Source organism: Microcaecilia unicolor, chromosome 1 (genome assembly GCF_901765095.1).
Source record: "Microcaecilia unicolor chromosome 1, aMicUni1.1, whole genome shotgun sequence".
NCBI classification, from domain to species: domain Eukaryota; kingdom Metazoa; phylum Chordata; class Amphibia; order Gymnophiona; family Siphonopidae; genus Microcaecilia; species Microcaecilia unicolor.
Window position 1 is genome coordinate 502326606 of NC_044031.1, and position 19580 is coordinate 502346185.

A 19580-nucleotide genomic window follows, 5' to 3' on the forward strand; every position below is an offset into this window, starting at 1 on the left:
ACACAATAAAAATATATAAACGAATGCAATACTAAAACAATCGCAAACATCATTATAAGCAAACCTATACCTAGCTATTTAGATAATCACCTAAAAAGAAAATACACCTAAAACATCTAAAACCACCTTAAGCCTTACATCAATCGGGGCCTTCAAAATCCTGTTTAATTGGCAAGATGTTTTAATGTTTACTGAGGCGACAGTTCAAACTTCTGCTCGTAGTTGTGCCAGAAGTATATTACACAAGGAAAAGCCTGCAACAGAGAAGGATCTTCCATGTGACTCAGATAAACATAACCCTTAGAATGAAGGAGTTTCGAGTAGAGTATGTACTTTCTTACATTTAGATATTCAACATTTTATGGATATAAAATAAAGCGATGCATATGGGCTGCCATTTAGATGACCTTATAAAGTTGGATGTCTGAGATACCCAACTGGAGGCATATTAGAATTTGCTTTGAGTCTAATTATTGTCATCAGCTGTTCACATGCAAACTTTAAATATCTAATTTTCATATATGGCGAGGCTTCCCTAATGTTTTTCCAGCATATCTCAGTCAAGTAAGTACAAAAGTATTGCCATACTGGGACAGACTGAAGGTCCATCAAGCCCAGCATCCTGTTTCCAACAGTGTCTAAACCAGGTTACAAGGACTTGGCAAGATCCCAAAACAGTACAATACATTTTATGCTGCTTATCCAAGAAATAAGCAGTGGATTTTGCCCAAGTCCATTTTAATAATGGTCTATGGACTTTTCCTTTAGAAAGCCATCGAAACCATTTTAAAACCCTGCTACATTCTCTGGCAACAAATTCCAGAGTTTAATTACACGAGTGAAGAAATATTTTCTCCAATTCATTTTAAATTTACTACTTTGTAGCTTCATTGCGTTCCCCCTAGTCCTGGTATTTTTGGAAAGAGTAACACAAACAATTCTTGTCTACCCGTTCCACTCCACTCTTTATTTTATAGACCTCAATCATATCTCCCCTCAGTCGTCTTTTCTCCAAGCTGAAGAGACTTAGCCGCTTTAGCCTTTCCTCATAGGAAAGTCATCCCATCCCCTTTATCATTTTTGTCATCCTTCTCTGTAACATAGTAACATAGTAGATGACGGCAGAAAAAGACTTGCACGGTCCACCCAGCCTGCCCAACAAGATAAACTCACATGTGCCATTTTTTGTGTATACCTTACCTTGATTTGTACTTGTCTTTTTCAGGGCACAGACCGTATAAGTCTGCCCAGCACTATCCCCACCTCCCAACCACCAGCCCTGCCTCCCACCACCGGCTAAGCTTCTGGGGATCCCTTCCTTCTGAGCAGGATTCCTTTATGTTTATCCCATGCATGTTTGAATTCCATTACCGTTTTCCTCTCCACCACCTCCCGCGGGAGGGCATTCCAAGCATCCACCACTCTCTCCGTGAAAAAATACTTCCTGACATTTTCCTTGAGTCTGCCCCCCTTCAATCTCATTTCATGTCCTCTCGTTCTACCGCCTTCCCCTCTCTGGAAAAGGTTCGTTTGCGGATTAATACCTTTTCTAATTCCATTATATCTTTTTAGAGATGCGGTGACCAGAATTGCACACAATATTTGAGGTGCAGTCGCACCATGGAGCGATACAAAAGCATTATAACATCCTCATTTTTGTTTTCCATCCTTTCCTAATAATACCTAACATTCTATTTACTTTCTTAGCTGCCACCATACACTGAGCAGAGGGTTTCAACGTGTCATCAACAATGACGCCTAGATCCTTTTCCTGGTTGGTGACTCCTAACGTGGAACCTTGCATGATGTAGCTATAATTCGGGTTCCTCTTTCCCACATGCATCACTTTGCACTTGCTCACATTAAATGTCACCTACCATTTAGATGCCCAGTCTCCCAATCTCGTATGGTCCTCTTGTCATTTTTAATAATCCTCATGTGATTTTAACAACTTTGAATAACGTTGTACTTGAGTGAGGTAATTAAATTTGCTGATGACACAGTTACTCCCATCTCTAGATCATTTATAAATATGTTAAAAAGCAGCGGTCCCAGCACAGACCCCTGGGGAACCCCACTATCTACCATTCTCCATTGAGAATACTGACCATTTAACCCTACTCTCTGTTTGGAAAAGAAACAAGAATGCTTTTGTTCATCCTTTGATGCTCCAGCATAGTATAAGGATAATTTTATAACAGGTCATCTCACTTACATGACAGATATGCATATAAATTATGCCTATTTATAGAGGTTACTTATGTGCTTAAGTGCCATTATAAAATTACCACCACCTACCTCCTTGAAGAGCTCCCGCACTATAGGCCCCTTTTACCAAGCTGCAGTAAAAGGGGGCCTGTGGTGGCATTGGCACTTGGATTTGCCTTGCGCTGAGGCCCCCTTTAATGCAGCAGGTAAAAGGTTGGTTGCTTTCAGCCAAAAAAAAAAAAAAAAGAAATGGCCCTTTGCTAATCATAGGGATTGGCACACGGCCACTTCTGGGAAGAGCCCTTACCTCCACCTATTCAGGTGACAGTAAGGGCTCCTGGGCTAATCCAGCTGTAAATTGGCAGTGTGCGGTGCTGCCCGATTACCACTGTGTAATAAAAACATTTTTGTTGCTCTAGAAATGGTGCATGCTGAGGGTGGGAACTACTGACAGGCTCCTGCAGTAGCTTTGCAATAGTCCTGATTTGGTACCACCACTTTGTAAAAGGGGTTCTATGTTTCACCTGTGATCGGGCACAACTTTCCCATTTTATTCTATGTGCTGCTGCATGCATTTTTTATTTTTAATAAAACAGGTGCATGTCTAAACCCCACCCTCAGGAATACCTACAGTCTCAATGGATAAAATATACATGAGTTATCACTGGACAGTTTTTATAAAAGGCTATTTCTACACGTGAAACACTGTTTTATAATAATGCCTGTCCAACATAACATGTACAAAGAAACTAAGACTCCAATTCGCAACTTGGAAGGGAAGGGAAAATGGGACTTGATATACCACCTTTCTGAGGTTAACATTCAAAGCAGTTTACATATATTCAGGTACTTATTTTTTGTACCAGGAGCAATGGAGGGTTAAGTGACTTGCCCAGAGTCACAAGGAGCTGCAGTGATTGAGCGTGGTGTAGAATGAGTAGAAGTGAATCAATTTTTTGCTCTCAAAAAGTACAAAGACTAGGATCACTCAATGAAGCTACATTGAAATACTTTTAAAAGAAATAGGAGGAAATATTTTTTTCACTCAGTGAATAGTTAAGCTCTGGCACTCATTGTCGGAGGATGTGGTAACAGCGGTTAGCATATCTGGGTTTAAAAATAGGTTTGGACAAGTTCCTGGAGGAAAAGTCCAAAGTCTGTTATTGAGACAGACATGGAGAAGCCACTGCTTGCCCTGGGATTGGTAGCAAGGAATGTTGCTACCATTTGGGTTTCTGACAGGTACTTGTGACCTGGATTGGCCACTGTTGGAAAACAGGATACTGGGCTGGATGACCCATTGGTCTGACCCAGTATGTTCTACTTTCTCTTTCGATCCAACTCTATAGTCACCCAGTCAAAGAAATTAATCAGATTTGTCTGATAAGACCTGCGTCTAGTGAAACCATGTTGCCTCAGGTCCTATAATCCATTGGATTCCAGAAACTTCACTCTTCTTTATTTTAAAAGCATTTTCCTTAATTTACTTGCAATGGTATTGCCTGCCCTTATATAAGTCAGAGACCCTCTAGAGAATGTATGATAAAATTGTCTGGTTATTTTGAGAGAAGTTGTGTGTGTCTAAGGCTCAGTCCTTGGGCTACTAAGGTTTGTGTCTTCTGCGAAGTCTCCCTTGCTTTTGCCAAAAAAGCAACAGGATTTCTTAGGAAAGGAATAGTAAATAAGACTGAGAATACTATAATGCCTCCGTGGTGCGATCTCACCTACAGTACTGCATTCAGTTCTGGTTTTTGTATCTCAAAAAATATATAACGGAATTAGAAAAGGTAAAAAGAGGAATGATCAAAATTATAAAGGGGGGTGGAACTCTTTTCATATGAGGAAAGGCTAAGGAGATTAGGGCTCTTCAGCTTGGAAAAGAGATGAATGAATTGGGATATGATTGAGGTCTACAAAACCCTGAGTGGTGTAGAATGAGTAGACATGAATCAATTTTTTTACTCTTTCAAAAAGTGCGAAGACTAGGGGACACTCAATGAAGTATACTTTTCAAACAAATAGGAGGAAATATTTTTTCACTCAACGAATAGTTAAGCTCTGGAACTCATTGCCAGAGGATGTGGTAATAGCAGTTAGCGTATCTGGGTTTAAGAAGGTTTGGAGAAGTTCCTAGAGGAAAAGTCCATAGTCTGCTATTGAGGCAGACATGGGGAAGCCACTGGGATTGGTAGCATGGAATCTCACTACTATTTGGATTTCTACCAGGGACTTGTGACCTGGATTGGCTACTGCTGGAAACAGATGGACCACTGGTCTGACTCAGTAAGGCTACTCTTATGTTCTTATGAAGTGAATGTGTCAGGACAGAAATTTTATCCACCCGCTGCCTGCTATTCATTCAAGGAGCGAAGCAGACACAATTTACCAGGGGATTACATAGGTATTTAAACGTCCCTATCATATCTCCCCCTCTCCCACCTTTTTTTCCAAAGTTTACATATTGAGATCTTTAAGTCTGTCCTCATACGCTTTATAATGAAGACCAATGAGCATTTTAGTAGCTGTCCTCTGGACCGATTCCATTGTACACAATATTTTAAATGAGGTCTCACCAGAGTCTTATACAAGGGCATCATCACCTCCTTTTTCCTACTGGTCATTCCTCTCTCTATCATACTTAATCTCCCATCATCTCCTAGTCTTGCATGCACTGTGACAGAACATATCTTTTGTCTTGGTTCTGTTATTTTTAAAAGCCTGTAAATGTTATCTACTACAGGTTTAACTGAATTTGTATATCAGAGAGCACATAGGAATGGATTGACATGTTTATTTTAGTAAAATGTGGGGGAAGGATGAGGACGCAGTATCAAAACCTCTTGTGCGAAGGCATTATTTTTCTTTTGAAAGCTAGCCAGTGGATAACCGTTATGCTTAAAGCTATTAATTTAAATGTGCACTGCAACTGATAATAGATTTATAGCTCCTAAACAATGCTGGTCAAATGCATTATGCTTTGTGATAAAGACTTTCCTGCATTAAGTAATGCCCTTGGAAGCTACTTAAAGCATATACTAATTAACTTCTGTTAGTGGCCAGATAAAGTCATGAGCCATGACCCTCCTTTGCTATTTCATTTTGACCACATGATTCATTCCTACTATAATATTCCTGCTTTGCTACCGTTACCTACAAAGGCTTTTTCTAAGGTCATTTGGATGTGAATCTCCAAACCAGTTATGTAAGGTACCACTTTTATATAGCTACTTTAATGAATTAGTTTTATTTCTTACTCTGAAATTCAAATGAGAGTCATCTTTTTTCCCCCTCTCTAAATCAGTGGCGTAGCCAAGGGTTGGCCTGGGTGGGCCCAGGCCCACCCACTTTGGACTTAGGCCCACCTAGTAGCAGCACACCTATGATGTGGCTGGCAGGGATTCCCAAGCCCCACTAGCCAAAAACTCCCAACAACTGTCCCTCCTGCATACAGTACTTTGTAAACAGCAGATCTTCGCCTGCAGCCTTCCCTCTGATATATCCCTGCCTATGTGGAAACAGGAAGTTGCATCAGAGGGAAGACTGTGGGGCCAACATGAGCAGTGTGTATTAGTTGCTGCTCGCTAACAGTGAGAATCTGCTATTTAAAAGGTATTTGGGGGAGGGAATGTATAAAAGACCATATGGCATGCAGACGAGAGAGGGAGACCCCAAATCACTTGTGGAACATGGTGGAGTACTTCTGCCCACCCATCTTGGGCCCAGGCCCACCCAAAATTGGGTGTCTGGCTACGTCCCTGGTCTAAATGGGTGTATGTTGAAAGGTAAAAAGCATGGCTCATGGAATTCTTTCAAATCCCTCCGCATGTGTACAGCTGTGTTGTCTCTGCAGGGCAGTTGAGGGGTAGTTTTGGGGGATGGAGGTAGTTGGGGGGTAGGGGTAGCAGTCCTAAACTAAATGTATAGTGCAGAATGTAGGCATCGTGACAGGAGCCTGGGTAGCAAGCACACACATCTGATAGCTGAAGCATTGCAGATCACCTGCATGTTTAGGTAATGGTAGGATTTTCATTTCCTATAGAAGGCCTCTTTGCTTGCAGGTAGTTTAATGGGTGTGTGGGTGCAATCTGTTGCTCCAAGCACAGAGGGGAAGTGTGACAGCTGATAGAATTCAGTCATAGTTTCATATTGCTGCTGCTCTTGTTCACAGAAGGGACTATATTATGTGTCTGTCCTGAGAAAGCCCTGTAGAAACTGAGCAATGCAGCGTGAGGTGGTTAGCTGGCTGGCTGTTGCCTGCAGTTGGCCCTGAAAGGTGTCTAAAAAGAAACTGTGTTAAAGAATGCTAGGGCTGTGGTGACCTTCAGGTGCACTGGCAGAGCTTGTTCCCTCCACACAGTAGGCTCCCTGCTGGTTGCAGAATGTACTGTTGACTCCTTATCAAATCTGAACCTGAACAAATACAGCATCTCTGTCATGTTTGTGAAATGTGTTCTGGGCCTTTATACCCACACCTCTATTGTTCCTGTATCCTGTAAGTCAGTGCTCTCAGGAGCAACAGCTCACTTGTACCCACTACTTGTACCCAGAACCATCACCATATAAATATAAGAATAGCCATACTGGGTCAGACCGATGGTCCATCTAGCCCAGTATCCTGTTTCCAGCAGTGGCCAAATCAGGTCACAAGTACCTGGCAAAATCCCAAATAGTAGCAAGATTCCATGCTACCAATCCCAGGAACAGTAGTGGCTTTCCCTATTTCTATCTCAATAGGAAACTATGGACTTTTCCTCCAGAAACTTGTCCAAACTTTTTTTTAAACCCAGATATACTAATCACTGTTGCCACATCCCAGTGCTCATGGTTGAGTTCTTTACATTTATTTTGAATTTAGCTCATGTCTTTTCATTGGAAGCTCATGGCATAAGAACATAAGCATTGCCATACTGGGACAGACTGAAGGTTAATCAAGTAGTAATAATAATAATAAAAACTTAATTTATAACCCATTATATCTATAATAGTCTAAGCAGGGAACAAAGCACATACAAAATAAAAAGACAAAACAATAAAATTACCTGGCAAGTTCCAAAAAGCGTAAAACAGATTTTATGCTACTTATCCTAGAAATAAACAGTGAATTTTCCCATCTTAATAATAGCTTATAGCCTTTTCTCTTAGAAAATTATCCAAACCTTTTTTAAATCCTGCTTAGCTAACTCCTTTTACCACATCCTCTGGCAATGAATTCCAGAGTTTAATTACGCATTGAGGGGCCCTTTTACTAATGCGCACCAAAATGGAGTTACCGTACAGCTACTGCATGGCTCTTGTGGTAATTTCATTTTTGCCACGCGGCCAATACGTGTGGCCGAAAAATTTTATTTCAGGCGCGTGTATCGTATGCGTGCCAAGTGGCATTTGGCACGCGTAGGTCATTACCACCCGGTTACCACATGAGACTTTACCACTAGGTCAATGGCTGGAAGTAAGGTCGCAGTCCCAAAATGTACGCGCAGCAATTTTGATTTTGCTGCATGTCCATTATTGGCAAAAATTTTAAAAAGGCCTATTTTACATACATGCTGAAAAATGGATTGGCACGTGCCCAAAACCCGCGCCTACACTACTGCAAGCCATTTTTCAGCACACCTTAGTAAAAGGACCCCTGAGTAAAGAAATATTTTCTCCGATTTGTTTTAAATTTACTACTTAGTAGCTTCATTGCATGCCCCCTAGTCCTTGAGGGGTCCTTTTACTAAGGTGCACTGAAAAATGGCCTGTGGTAGTGTAGGCGCGTGTTTTGGGCGCGTAGACAATCATTTTTCATCGCATCTGTAAAAAAGGCCTTTTTTAAATTTTTGCCAAAAATGGATATGTGGCAAAATGAATATTTTTATATATATTTTGTAGCACCAGATATGACAGCACATTGGGGGTGGAAACCACCGCTGGGCTGCTGTGGTAGCCCGGCAGTACTTTCCTTTTTAGTAAGCTTACCACCGCTTTGTAAAATGGGGCCCTTAATTCTCCATTGTCTCAGGTACAAAAACTTAAGGGGTTGATATTCAAAGCTATTTAACCAGCCAGAAACAGCTTCTGGCTGGTTAAATTGCCTGTTTGAGGCTCACCAATCATTTTTCAGCAGTAACTAACCAGTTAATGCAGCTGAAAATGTCTGGCTACCACCTACTTCAAAACCAGCTATTCTGATATTCAGCACTTAACATGCCAAGGTAACCCAACAGGGAGAAAGCGGCCTCTGTAAACCAGATACTGGTGGGTGACATCACTAACTGTATTACTACTACTACTACTTATCATTTCTAAAGTGCTACTAGACGTACGCAGCGCTGTACACTTGAACATGAAGAGACAGTCCCTGCTCGACAGAGCTTACAATCTAATTAGGACAGACAAACAGGACAAATAAGAGATAAGGGAATATTAAAGTGAGGATGATAAAATAAGGGTTTTGAACAAGTGAATAAGGGTTAGGAGTTAAAAGCAGCATCAAAAAGGTGGGCTTTTAGCTTAGATTTGAAGACAGCCAGAGATGGAGTATTATTCAGCTAGCAGGGGTTGGGGACCCTAGCCGGCAAAACCAAGGGCCCAGAGGAAATTTGGGAGAGCCCTAGCCTCCGTGGCCCCATATTGCTACGCCACTGGTGCTGCCTCCTGAGCTCTTCACCTTATCCAAGTCCTCTGTCTGCTCCTTTGTACATTTGGAGAGCAGTTTCCAGCACTCAAACTGAACAGGGATTAAGCGACCTCTCTAAACCAGACACTGGTGGGTGATATCACTAACTGTATTATTTAAATGTGTGCTGCCTCCTGAGTTCTCCACCTGCTTCATCTTTATCAAATAACTGTCTTAAATTGATCATATGCAGTAACTCTGCTTCCAGACATTATTTCATACTAGCCTAAAAATGTTCTTCCAATTATTCACAGTTAATTGTCTATGTATTACTATTCTATTCAAATTTTAACAGGTTCTCCCTACATCACTTTTAGAAACCTACTTTAATATCCAAGTCATTATTTCTAAAAGGTTTAAAGTTAAAGCAGGAAACCACAACACACAATATGACAAATTCAATTATTGTAATAAACTAAATCATACACACAACATCAATCAAATAACTCATGGACACTCTACTCAAAAACAAAACATAACCCTTTCTCAACAAGAAAGCATCTCATAAATGTTAAATGCAACACTTATAATTCACTCTTATTTACACCAGTCCCAATTGGATATGTTAATGCCAGATCTATAATAAACAAAACACAGATAAGCAGAGAATGGCTAGAAGAAGTACAATTAGACCTCCTATTGATTACTGAAACCTGGTTACATGCGCAAGATGATCCAATATTAAATGCACTATGTCCCCCAAGTTACAAAATTCTTCACCAAGCTAGAAAAGGGAAAAAAAGGAGGAGGCATTGCCATAATATATAAATCCTTTTTCAAAGTAGAACTGATATCTCATATTATCTCCTCTACTCTCGAAACAATTGCTTGCAAAATCAACAATGACACTCCAGCTGATCCTATCTGCATCATCCTTTTTTACCGCCCACCTGGGAGATGGCAAGCAACAGAAAACACCGTCACTGAATTTGTATATAACATATGCACTCAATTTGATAATGTCCTACTAATAGGGGACATCAATTTACATCTAGATAATCAGAATGACAGTAATACAAAAAATTTACTTGACTTTTTAAACTACTGGCAACTCACACAACCATTTAGCAATACCTTTCACAATAAAGGTCACTTACTTGATCTATTAGCCTATAAATTTGCAAACAACAACAACTTTCATCTAAGTAACCATACTTGGACTCAAATTCCCTGGTCAGATCACAGTAAACTCGAGTTTTCTCTCTATTGGAGGGAAAATACAAAATCAATGAAAAATAAAAGTACTACAATTCCTCACAAATCTAGAGGAAAAATAAATACCACAACATTCTGGTCTAACATCATGAATAATCCTGCTCTTCCTCCAGCAGACAATAACAACTTCATGATTAAATGGTATGACCTATGCGAAAATGTCTTAAATAACGTGAAGGGGCATAATCGAACTGGGCGCCCATCTTTAGGGGCGCCCCTGGCGAAGGGGTGGGGCATCTCGTATTATCGAAACAAAATGGGCTTCCATCTTTCGTTTTGATAATATGGTCAGGGTCGGCCAAATCTCAACATTTAGGTCGACCGAAATTTGAGATGGCCGACCTTAGAGATGGCCGACCTCGGTTTTCGCGAATAATGGAAACCGAGGACGGCTATCTAAAAAAGTGGCCAAATCCAAGCCATTTGGTCGTGGGAGGAGCCAGCATTCATAGTGCACTGGTCCCCTCTCACATGCAAGGACACCAACCGGGCACCCTAGGGGGCACTGCAGTGGACTTCACAAATTGATCCCAGGTGCATAGCTCCCTTACTTTGGGTGCTGAGCCCCCCAAAACCCACTACCCACAACTGTACAACACTACCATACCCCTTAAAGGATAACGGGGGGCACCTAGATGTGGGTACAGTGGGTTTCGGGTGGGTATTGGAGGGCTCCCATTTACCACCACAAGTGTAACAGGTAGGGGGGGGTGGGCCTGGGTCCGCCTGCCTGAAGTGCACTGCAGTATCCACTAAAAATTGCTCCAGGGACCTGCATACTGCTGTGATGGAGCTGGGTATGACATTTGAGGCTGGCATAGAGGCTGGAAAAAATGTTTTTTAATTAGTTTTTTTTGCATGGGAGGGGGTTGGTGACCACTGGGGGAGTAAGGGGAGGTGATCCCCGATTCCCTCCGGTGGTCATCTGGTCAGTTCAGGCACCTTTTCGAGGCTTGGTCGTGAACAAAAAGGGGCCAAGTAAAGTCTGCCAAATGCTCATCAGGGACGCCCTCCTTTTTTCCATTACTACTACTACTACTACTATTTAGCATTTCTATAGTGCTACAAGGCATACGCAGCGCTGCACAAACATAGAAGAAAGACAGTCCCTGCTCAAGGAGCTTACAATCTAATAGACAAAAAATAAATAAAATAAGCAAATCAAATCAATTAATGTGAACGGGAAGGAAGAGAGGAGGGTAGGTGGAGGCGAGTGGTTACAAGTGGTTACGAGTCAAAAGCAATGTTAAAGAGGTGGGCTTTCAGTCTAGATTTAAAGGTGGCCAAGGATGGGGCAAGACGTAGGGGCTCAGGAAGTTTATTCCAGGCGTAGGGTACAGCGAGACAGAAGGCACGAAGTCTGGAGTTGGCAGTAGTGGAGAAGGGAACAGATAAGAAGGATTTATCCATGGAGCGGAGTGCATGGGAAGGGGTGTAGGGAAGGACGAGTGTGGAGAGATACTGGGGAGCAGCAGAGTGAATACATTTATAGGTTAGTAGAAGAAGTTTGAACAGGATGCGAAAACGGATAGGGAGCCAGTGAAGGGTCTTGAGGAGAGGGGTAGTATGAGTAAAGCGACCCTGGCGGAAGATGAGACGGGCAGCAGAGTTTTGAACCGACTGGAGAGGGGAGAGGTGACTAAGTGGGAGGCCAGCAAGAAGCAGATTGCAGTAGTCTAAACGAGAGGTGACAAGGGTGTGGATGAGGGTTTTGGTAGAGTGCTCGGAAAGAAAGGGGCGGATTTTACGGATGTTGTAAAGAAAGAAACGACAAGTCTTGGCGGTCTGCTGGATATGAGCAGAGAAGGAGAGAGAAGAGTCAAAGATGACCCCAAGGTTTCGAGCTGAGGAGACAGGGAGAATGAGAGAGCCATCAACAGAAATAGAAAATGGGGGGAGCGGGGAGGTGGGTTTGGGGGGGAAAATGAGAAGCTCGGTTTTGGTCATATTTAATTTCAGGTGGCGTTGAGACATCCAGGCAGCAATGTCAGACAAGCACGCTGAAACTTTGGTTTGGATGCAAGGTGAGATATCAGGGGTAGAAAGGTAGATTTGGGAGTCATCAGCATAGAGATGGTAGGAAAAGCCATGGGATGAGATTAATGAACCAAGGGAGGAAGTGTAGATAGAAAAGAGGAGGGGACCAAGAACAGAACCCTGAGGTACGCCGACAGGCAGAGGGATAGAAGTAGAAGAGGATCCACCAGAGTGAACACTAAAGGTGCGGAGGGAGAGGTAGGAAGAGAACCAGGAAAGGACAGAGCCCTGGAATCCAAGTGAGGACAGGGTATCGAGAAGTATGCTGTGATCGACAGTGTCAAAAGCAGCAGAAAGATCAAGAAGAATGAGGATGGAATATTGACCTCTGGATTTAGCCAGTAATAGGTCATTGGAGACTTTAGTAAGCGCAGTTTCGGTTGAGTGGAGAGGGCGAAAACCAGATTGTAATGGGTCAAGAATAGCATGTGAGGAGAGAAAATCAAGGTAGCGGCGGTGAACAGCACGCTCAAGTAATTTGGAGAGAAAAGGAAGGAGGGAGATGGGTCGGTAATTAGAGGGACAAGTAGGGTCAAGTGAAGGCTTCTTAAGGAGAACACAGCATGTTTAAAGGCAGCAGGTACAGTCGCCCTTCTGTTAACCACGCCCCGTCCCGCCTTCGGTACACTACCGACACGCCCCCTAGAACTTTGGCCGTCCCTACGACGGTAAGCAGCTGAGGACAGCCAAAATTGGCTTTCGATTATGCTGATTTGGACGCCCTTAGCAGAAGGACGCCCATCTCCCGATTTGTGTCGGAAGATGGGCGCCCTTCTCCTTCAAAAATAAGCTGGATAGGCTAAGGGGGCATTTCTAAGATGGCGGACACTGCTCGATAGCGTTCATCGAGGCTCCTTGGACTTTTACTTTTAAAAAATATCTCTATTTGTAAGCTATGCCGCATACACTACTACTACTACTACTACTACTACTATTTAGCATTTCTATAGCGCTACAAGGCATACGCAGCGCTGCACAAACATAGAAGAAAGACAGTCCCTGCTCAAAGAGCTTACAATCTAATAGACAAAAAATAAATAAAGTAAGCAAATCAAATCAATTAATGTGAACGGGAAGGAAGAGAGGAGGGTAGGTGGAGGCGAGTGGTTACAAGTGGTTACGAATCAAAAGCGTCACCTCCATCTGCTCGCCCTAACAGAAACCTGGCTCTGCCCTGATGACTCTGCTTCAGTTGCAGCCCTGTGCCATGGCGGTTATCTATTTTCACATACTCCTCGCCCTGCTGGCCTTGGGGGCGGTGTTGGACTACTTCTCTCTCCCTCCTCCAGATTTCAACCCCTTCTTCCACCTCAATCTCACTGTTTTTCCTCCTTTGAAGTCCACTCTATCCGCCTTTTCTCTTCTCTGCCTCTTTGAATAGCGGTCATTTATCATCCCCCTGATAAGTCCCTTTCATCCTTTCTCAGTGACTTTGACGCCTGGCTTGCCTTCTTCCATGATCCTTCCTCCCCCTCTCTCATCCTTGGTGACTTTAATATTCCTGCTAATGATCCTTCCAACTCTTATATTTCCAAGTTACTCGCTTTAACATCCTCCTTTAATCTCCAGCTATGCTGCACCTCCCCCACTCATCAAAATGGTCACTGTCTTGATCTCATCTTCTCCTCAAACTGTTCACCTTCTAATTTCCTTGCCTCTGATCTTCCCTCCTCTGATCACCATCTTATAACTTTCACACTTAAATCTCCTCCCTCCCAGTCCCGTCCTATCTTATCTAATTTATCTAGGAATCTTCACGATATTGACCCTTCATCTCTATCCTCCCATGTTTCAAACCTCCTCTCTACTGTGGCACCATCCATGTCTGTCAACGAGGCTGTTTCTTCTTACAACAATACTCTATCCTCTGCCTTAGACACTCTTGCACCTTTGATGACCCGCCCTGTAAGGCGTACAAAACCCCAACCTTGGCTGACTTCTAATATCCGCTACCTACGTTCCTGTACCCGCTCCGCCGAACGCCTCTGGCAGAAATCTCGGACCCTTGCTGATTTCTTACACTTTAAGTTCATGCTGACCTCCTTCCAATCTGCTCTTTTATGTGCCAAACAGGATTATTATATCCAACTTACCAACTCTCTTGGCTCTAATCCTCGACTTCTCTTCACCACATTGAACTCTCTCCTCAAGGTGCCCCCTCCCACAACTCCCCCTTCATTATCTCCTCAGACCCTTGCTGAATTCTTTCACAACAAGGTTCAAAAGATAAACCTTGCTTTCTCTACCTCACCACCTCTCCCTCCACTAGTCCGTTCCCCTCTCTCTCCTTCCCCTCATTCCCTTTCCTCCTTTCCTGAAGTTACTATTGAGGAAACTACACTTCTCCTTTCTTTCTCAAAATGTACCACCTGTTCCTCTGATCCCATTCCCACCCACCTTCTTAATGCCATCTCTCCTGCTCTTATTCCTTTTATCTGTCATATTCTCAACCTCTCACTTTCCACTGCGACTGTCCCTGCTGCCTTTAAACATGCTGTGGTCACACCTCTCCTTAAGAAGCCTTCACTCGACCCTACTTGTCCCTCTAATTACCGACCCATCTCCCTCCTTCCTTTTCTCTCCAAATTACTTGAGCGTGCTGTTCACCGCCGCTGCCTTGATTTTCTCTCCTCACATGCTATTCTTGACCCACTACAATCTGGTTTTCGCCCTCTCCACTCAACCGAAACTGTGCTTACTAAAGTCTCCAATGACCTATTACTGGCTAAATCCAGAGGTCAATATTCCATCCTCATTCTTCTTGATCTTTCCGCTGCTTTTGACACTGTCGATCACAGCATACTTCTCGATACCCTGTCCTCACTTGGATTCCAGGGCTCTGTCCTTTCCTGGTTCTCTTCCTACCTCTCCCTCCGCACCTTTAGTGTTCACTCTGGTGGATCCTCTTCTACTTCTATCCCTCTGCCTGTCCAGCGAGCTTCCGAGGTGAGGCAGAACTTTCGGAAGAGTCTGAACATGGCGCCGAAGAAGTTTCAGCGGTTGGTGCGTCACCCGGAAAGCCTGAAAAGGATAACCACCATGAGCTGGTAGCTCACGCGGAAGTAGCCCTGGAAAGCATATGGACAATGCTACAAAGTTTGCATAAAACAACTACTAAAGCTGCTTCTGATACAGCTTCCTTGGTGACTAAGGTAGATCTTTTGAATGACTCAATTGAGAAAATAAAGCAAGATACTAGTAGTCAAAATGCTTTCTTTCAACAAGAAATTACTTCTTTAAAGAATACTACTGAGTGCCTGATTAAAGATAAGATTATTCTACATAACAAAATTGACCAGATTGAAAACTACAACAGGTGGCTCAATTTGAGAGTACTAAATTTTCCAAAAATGGTAGAACTGAGTGCTTTGGAACTGTTCAGAAGATCATGATCTACAAGTTCCTGGATTGCAAGATTTGACAGTATTCCTAGAGAAATCATTAACTGAAATCCACACTCGCTCCACTTTGCTGGTTTCTTTTGTCTTTGAGCAGTTATGAAATTGTATTTTAAAAATGCTCAAAAAGTATTTCTAGGGGCTCGAGTTTGGATTTATCCAGATGTTATGAGGTCAACCCAGGAAAAACAGAGAAAGTTTCTTTTACTGAGAGAAGTTAAGGCATTGGGAGCCAGTGTTTTGCTGGCTTACCCATGTAAATGCCGGATAAAGTATATTTGGACAATAAATATATTTTTTATGAACCGGAACAATTGAAAAGCTTTGTTGACTTAAAGAAAATTGCCAAATGACTTTTCGGGTTTAGGGTAGAGTTGTAGTTTTAAATTACCCGTGGTTTGGTCCAGGTCCTAATTTCAATTGTGAACAAATAAGCTGAATGTTCTCCTCAACGTTAATTGACTCCCCCTTCCTTTTCATTTTGTGGTCTAAGAATAGGGGTATATTTTTCTTTAAATTAGATATTCTTCTTTTTCATTAAGTCATATTATCTCTATATTACTTGTGCAAGGTTATCTTGTATTAATGTTTGAAATTATAAATAAATAATAATAATAAAAAAGAAAATAAGCTGGATAGCTCCCCTCAAATCTACATCCAAACCAACCCAGAAAATTTCACCTTGGTTTAATCAATCAATCCTTCTTTTGAAAAGAAAATGTAGAAAACTGGAAAGAAAATGGGCTAAAGACAAATCAAACAAAAACAAATGAACTTGGAAAATTGCCATCAAAACATAAAAATAAGATCAAAATTGTAAAAGTTCAATACTATAACAAAATAATCGGTGGTAATTTCCTTACTACCAATAAACTTTTCAATCTGATAAAAAGCCTATTATCTACAAAAGAAATAACCACGGCCACAGTCTCCACCAACAGCAAAGCAAATGGCTACTTTTTTTGAACAAAAATGAGTTAAAATCAGAGAAGGAGTCCTCAAATTAAAAGTCAACCATCAAGATATTTACGAAAAACAGTCAGACACACATGTAGGAATAGCCAGCAACAGAATCTGGTCTTCCTTCCAACTACCAACCCATGACAGAGCAAAACATTACCTCCTAAAATATTCAAACTCACCATGCATACTAGATCCTTGTCCTAGTTACCTTTTGAAAGAAGCTCCTAATATAGTCATCAATCTGCTTCAGCAGCATATCTCCTTCCTACTATTCCACGGCACTTTCCCTGATAATAAAGGTTCTATTATCCTAACACCAATACCAAAAAACAATTCAATCACCATAACAGACCAGTAGCCTCCATTCCTTTGATGATAAAGGTGATGGAAGGAATAGTAGCAGCCAGTGGCGTAGCCAGACCTGACATTTTGGGTGGGCCCAGAGCTAATATGGGTGGGCACTATGTATATAGGTATGAGTAGCGTTTCTTAGAATACTCCTAAATAATGCCTTAGAGTGCACTTGAAGGATTTCTAATAAACAGTCTGCCCAACAGCTGTCCAGTATCAACATAAACCACATATATACTAACAGCCTATGAAGCAAACCTTAACACCACCAATTCTGAACACACAAATACCATTAACAATACCTTTAAAAAGACAACAGTGAATATACACAACAGCAATACAGGTCCCATTGGAAAAGTCAGACTGATATAGATCCCCACACAAACCACATACCAGAAGAATCTCTCACTTTGGTCACATGCAGAACACAGACCAATCTTCGTCAATTACAGAAAAAAAGGACCAAAAATTCGAAATTGTTCAGTAGCCCAGCATCAGCCCTGCCCTACCACCCATCCCTCCCTGTAGCCTGACATCAGTCCTACCCTTCCCTTACTATCCCCCACTCCATCCATCACTGTAGCCTGACATCAGCCCCACCCTTCCCTTCCCTACTCCCCTCATCCATCCCTATAGCCTGACATCAGCCTTACCCTTCCCTACCACCCCATCCATCCCCATAACCCTGCATCAGCCCTTCCCTACATCCATCCTACTAATCAGCCCCACTCTACCCCTACTCCTCCCTCCATAGTCTGGCATCTCCCCCCAACCTGAAGCACACCACTGCAGAGCCCACCCCCACCCAGAAACCTGCCCACATTAAATATAAAGCTTTTTTATGTTATCTTGGGCACAGAAGAGACCATCCCCATCCAAAAACCCACCAACATAAAAAGATATGCAGATTTTTTTTTTTTTTTATTTTAACCTGGGCACTGAGTGCACTCCCACCCAGAAACCCACCAACATTAAAATTTATTGTTGGTGGCTTTATGGATGGGGATGGACTCTAAACTGCCTAGGGGAAAAAAGGTATATTTTTGCAGCACAATACCAGAAAAACAGAACATTGCTATACATTGCAAAATAAGACAGCAGATGTAAATTCTCAAATTGGACATATTCCAAACACTAAAATGAAAATAAAATGATTTTTTTCTACCTTTGTTGTCTTGTGACTTTATTTTTCTGATCATGTTGGTCCCAGTCTCTAATTCTGCTGCTCTCTATCTGCTCCTTTAACTCCACTTCCATTCTTATCTCTCCCTACCCCTCCATCCATGTGCATCTGCTTCCTCTGCCTTTCCTCCCTCTCCATCCATGCCCAGCATTTCTCCTCTTTTCCCTCCATCCATGTGCAGCATTTCTTCCCTTCCCCCCCTCCATGTACAACAATTCTCCTTTCTCCATTGCCCTCCCCTCCCATCCATGTCCAGCGATTCTTCTCTCTCCCCTGCCCACCCCTAGTCCAGCTGCATTTCCTTTTTGCCTCTCCTTCCCTTTCACCATTATGGCCCAGCTCTCCCTATCCCCTCCACCCCATGATCCAACAATTCCCTCTCCCCTCTCTCCCTTCCCATCTACCCCAAATTGGGGTCCATCAAATCCCTTTCTCCAATTCCCACCCTTCTCCCTTATGATGCATTTACTTGTCCACCCTCCCTTCCACCCCTATGGTCTGGTATCTTCCCTTCCCCCTTATAGCCCAGCAGCTCTGTGTTCCCTCATTGCACCTCTGTTTCCTGTCCTCTCCAGTTATGGATCCAGCGCAGCGCCTCTCCTCCCCCCCAACCAGTCCTTTCTTCTGTAGCGTCCCGCCTTTATGCAACTTTGTTTAAGTGCAGGAGGAAGTAGGAACGTTGCAGAGGGAAGGACCAGATCGGTACGGACCAGACAGCCTGTTCCCGCTGCCGGCACAGCAAAGAATCTGCCGGTTCAGTTCCGGCTCTCTTCTGAAAAAACTACTTTTTTCTGCCTTCTGTGACCGTCAAAGAGACTGTCAGACCTGTCCTGCTCTCCTCCTCGGCGGCGTTTCTCTATTCTAGCCTTCCTGCCGCCTTGTGTAGTGACCCCACCAATCAATGTTGGCATTCCAGTGACGTTGCGGTGACGTCAAGCCAAAGGCAGGGAAGCAATGGAGGGGAAGGAAAGCACGAGCCGGCAGCCGGGAACTCCCACGTGGCAGGTATTTTTTTTTTGAGGGGGGGACACCGGACTTACACGGAGGCAAGGGATCAGATCCGGTGCTCGATCTGCCCCATTCCTATGCAGCTGAGCCAGGCAGCGCGGGGCCCCTGAGAGAACGAGGCCCTGAGCGGCTGCACCGGATTGGAAGAGCAGGACAAATTGGGTGGGCCTGACCTGAGATTGGGTGGGCCTGGGCCCACCCAGGCCCACCCGTAGCTACGCCCCTGGTAGCAGCACAAACTATGAACTACCTTTCACATTTCTCCCTACTACACAAATCGCAATCAGGTTTCAGACCATGCTATAGCACCGAGACTGTCCTTACTACCCTAGTATCAAATCTCAGAAAAGAAATTAGCATAGGGTCTAAGATCTTAATAATGCAGTTCAATATATCTAGCACATTCGATGTAGTAGATCATAATATCCTACTAAACATACTACACAACTTTGGTATATGTGACACAGTCCACAAATGTTTTCAAGGATTGCTGAAATCAAGATCTTATAAAGTGAAAATGAAAGCAACCTTATCCTCTCCTTGGTCACCAGACTGG

The 19580-nt window shown here is 43.0% G+C and overlaps 1 protein-coding gene across 1 annotated transcript in view; it reads left to right on the plus strand.

Moving 5' to 3' along the window:
• CLVS1 (clavesin 1) overlaps positions 1–19580 on the plus strand; it is a 152234-nt gene that overhangs the window by 123632 nt on the left and 9022 nt on the right.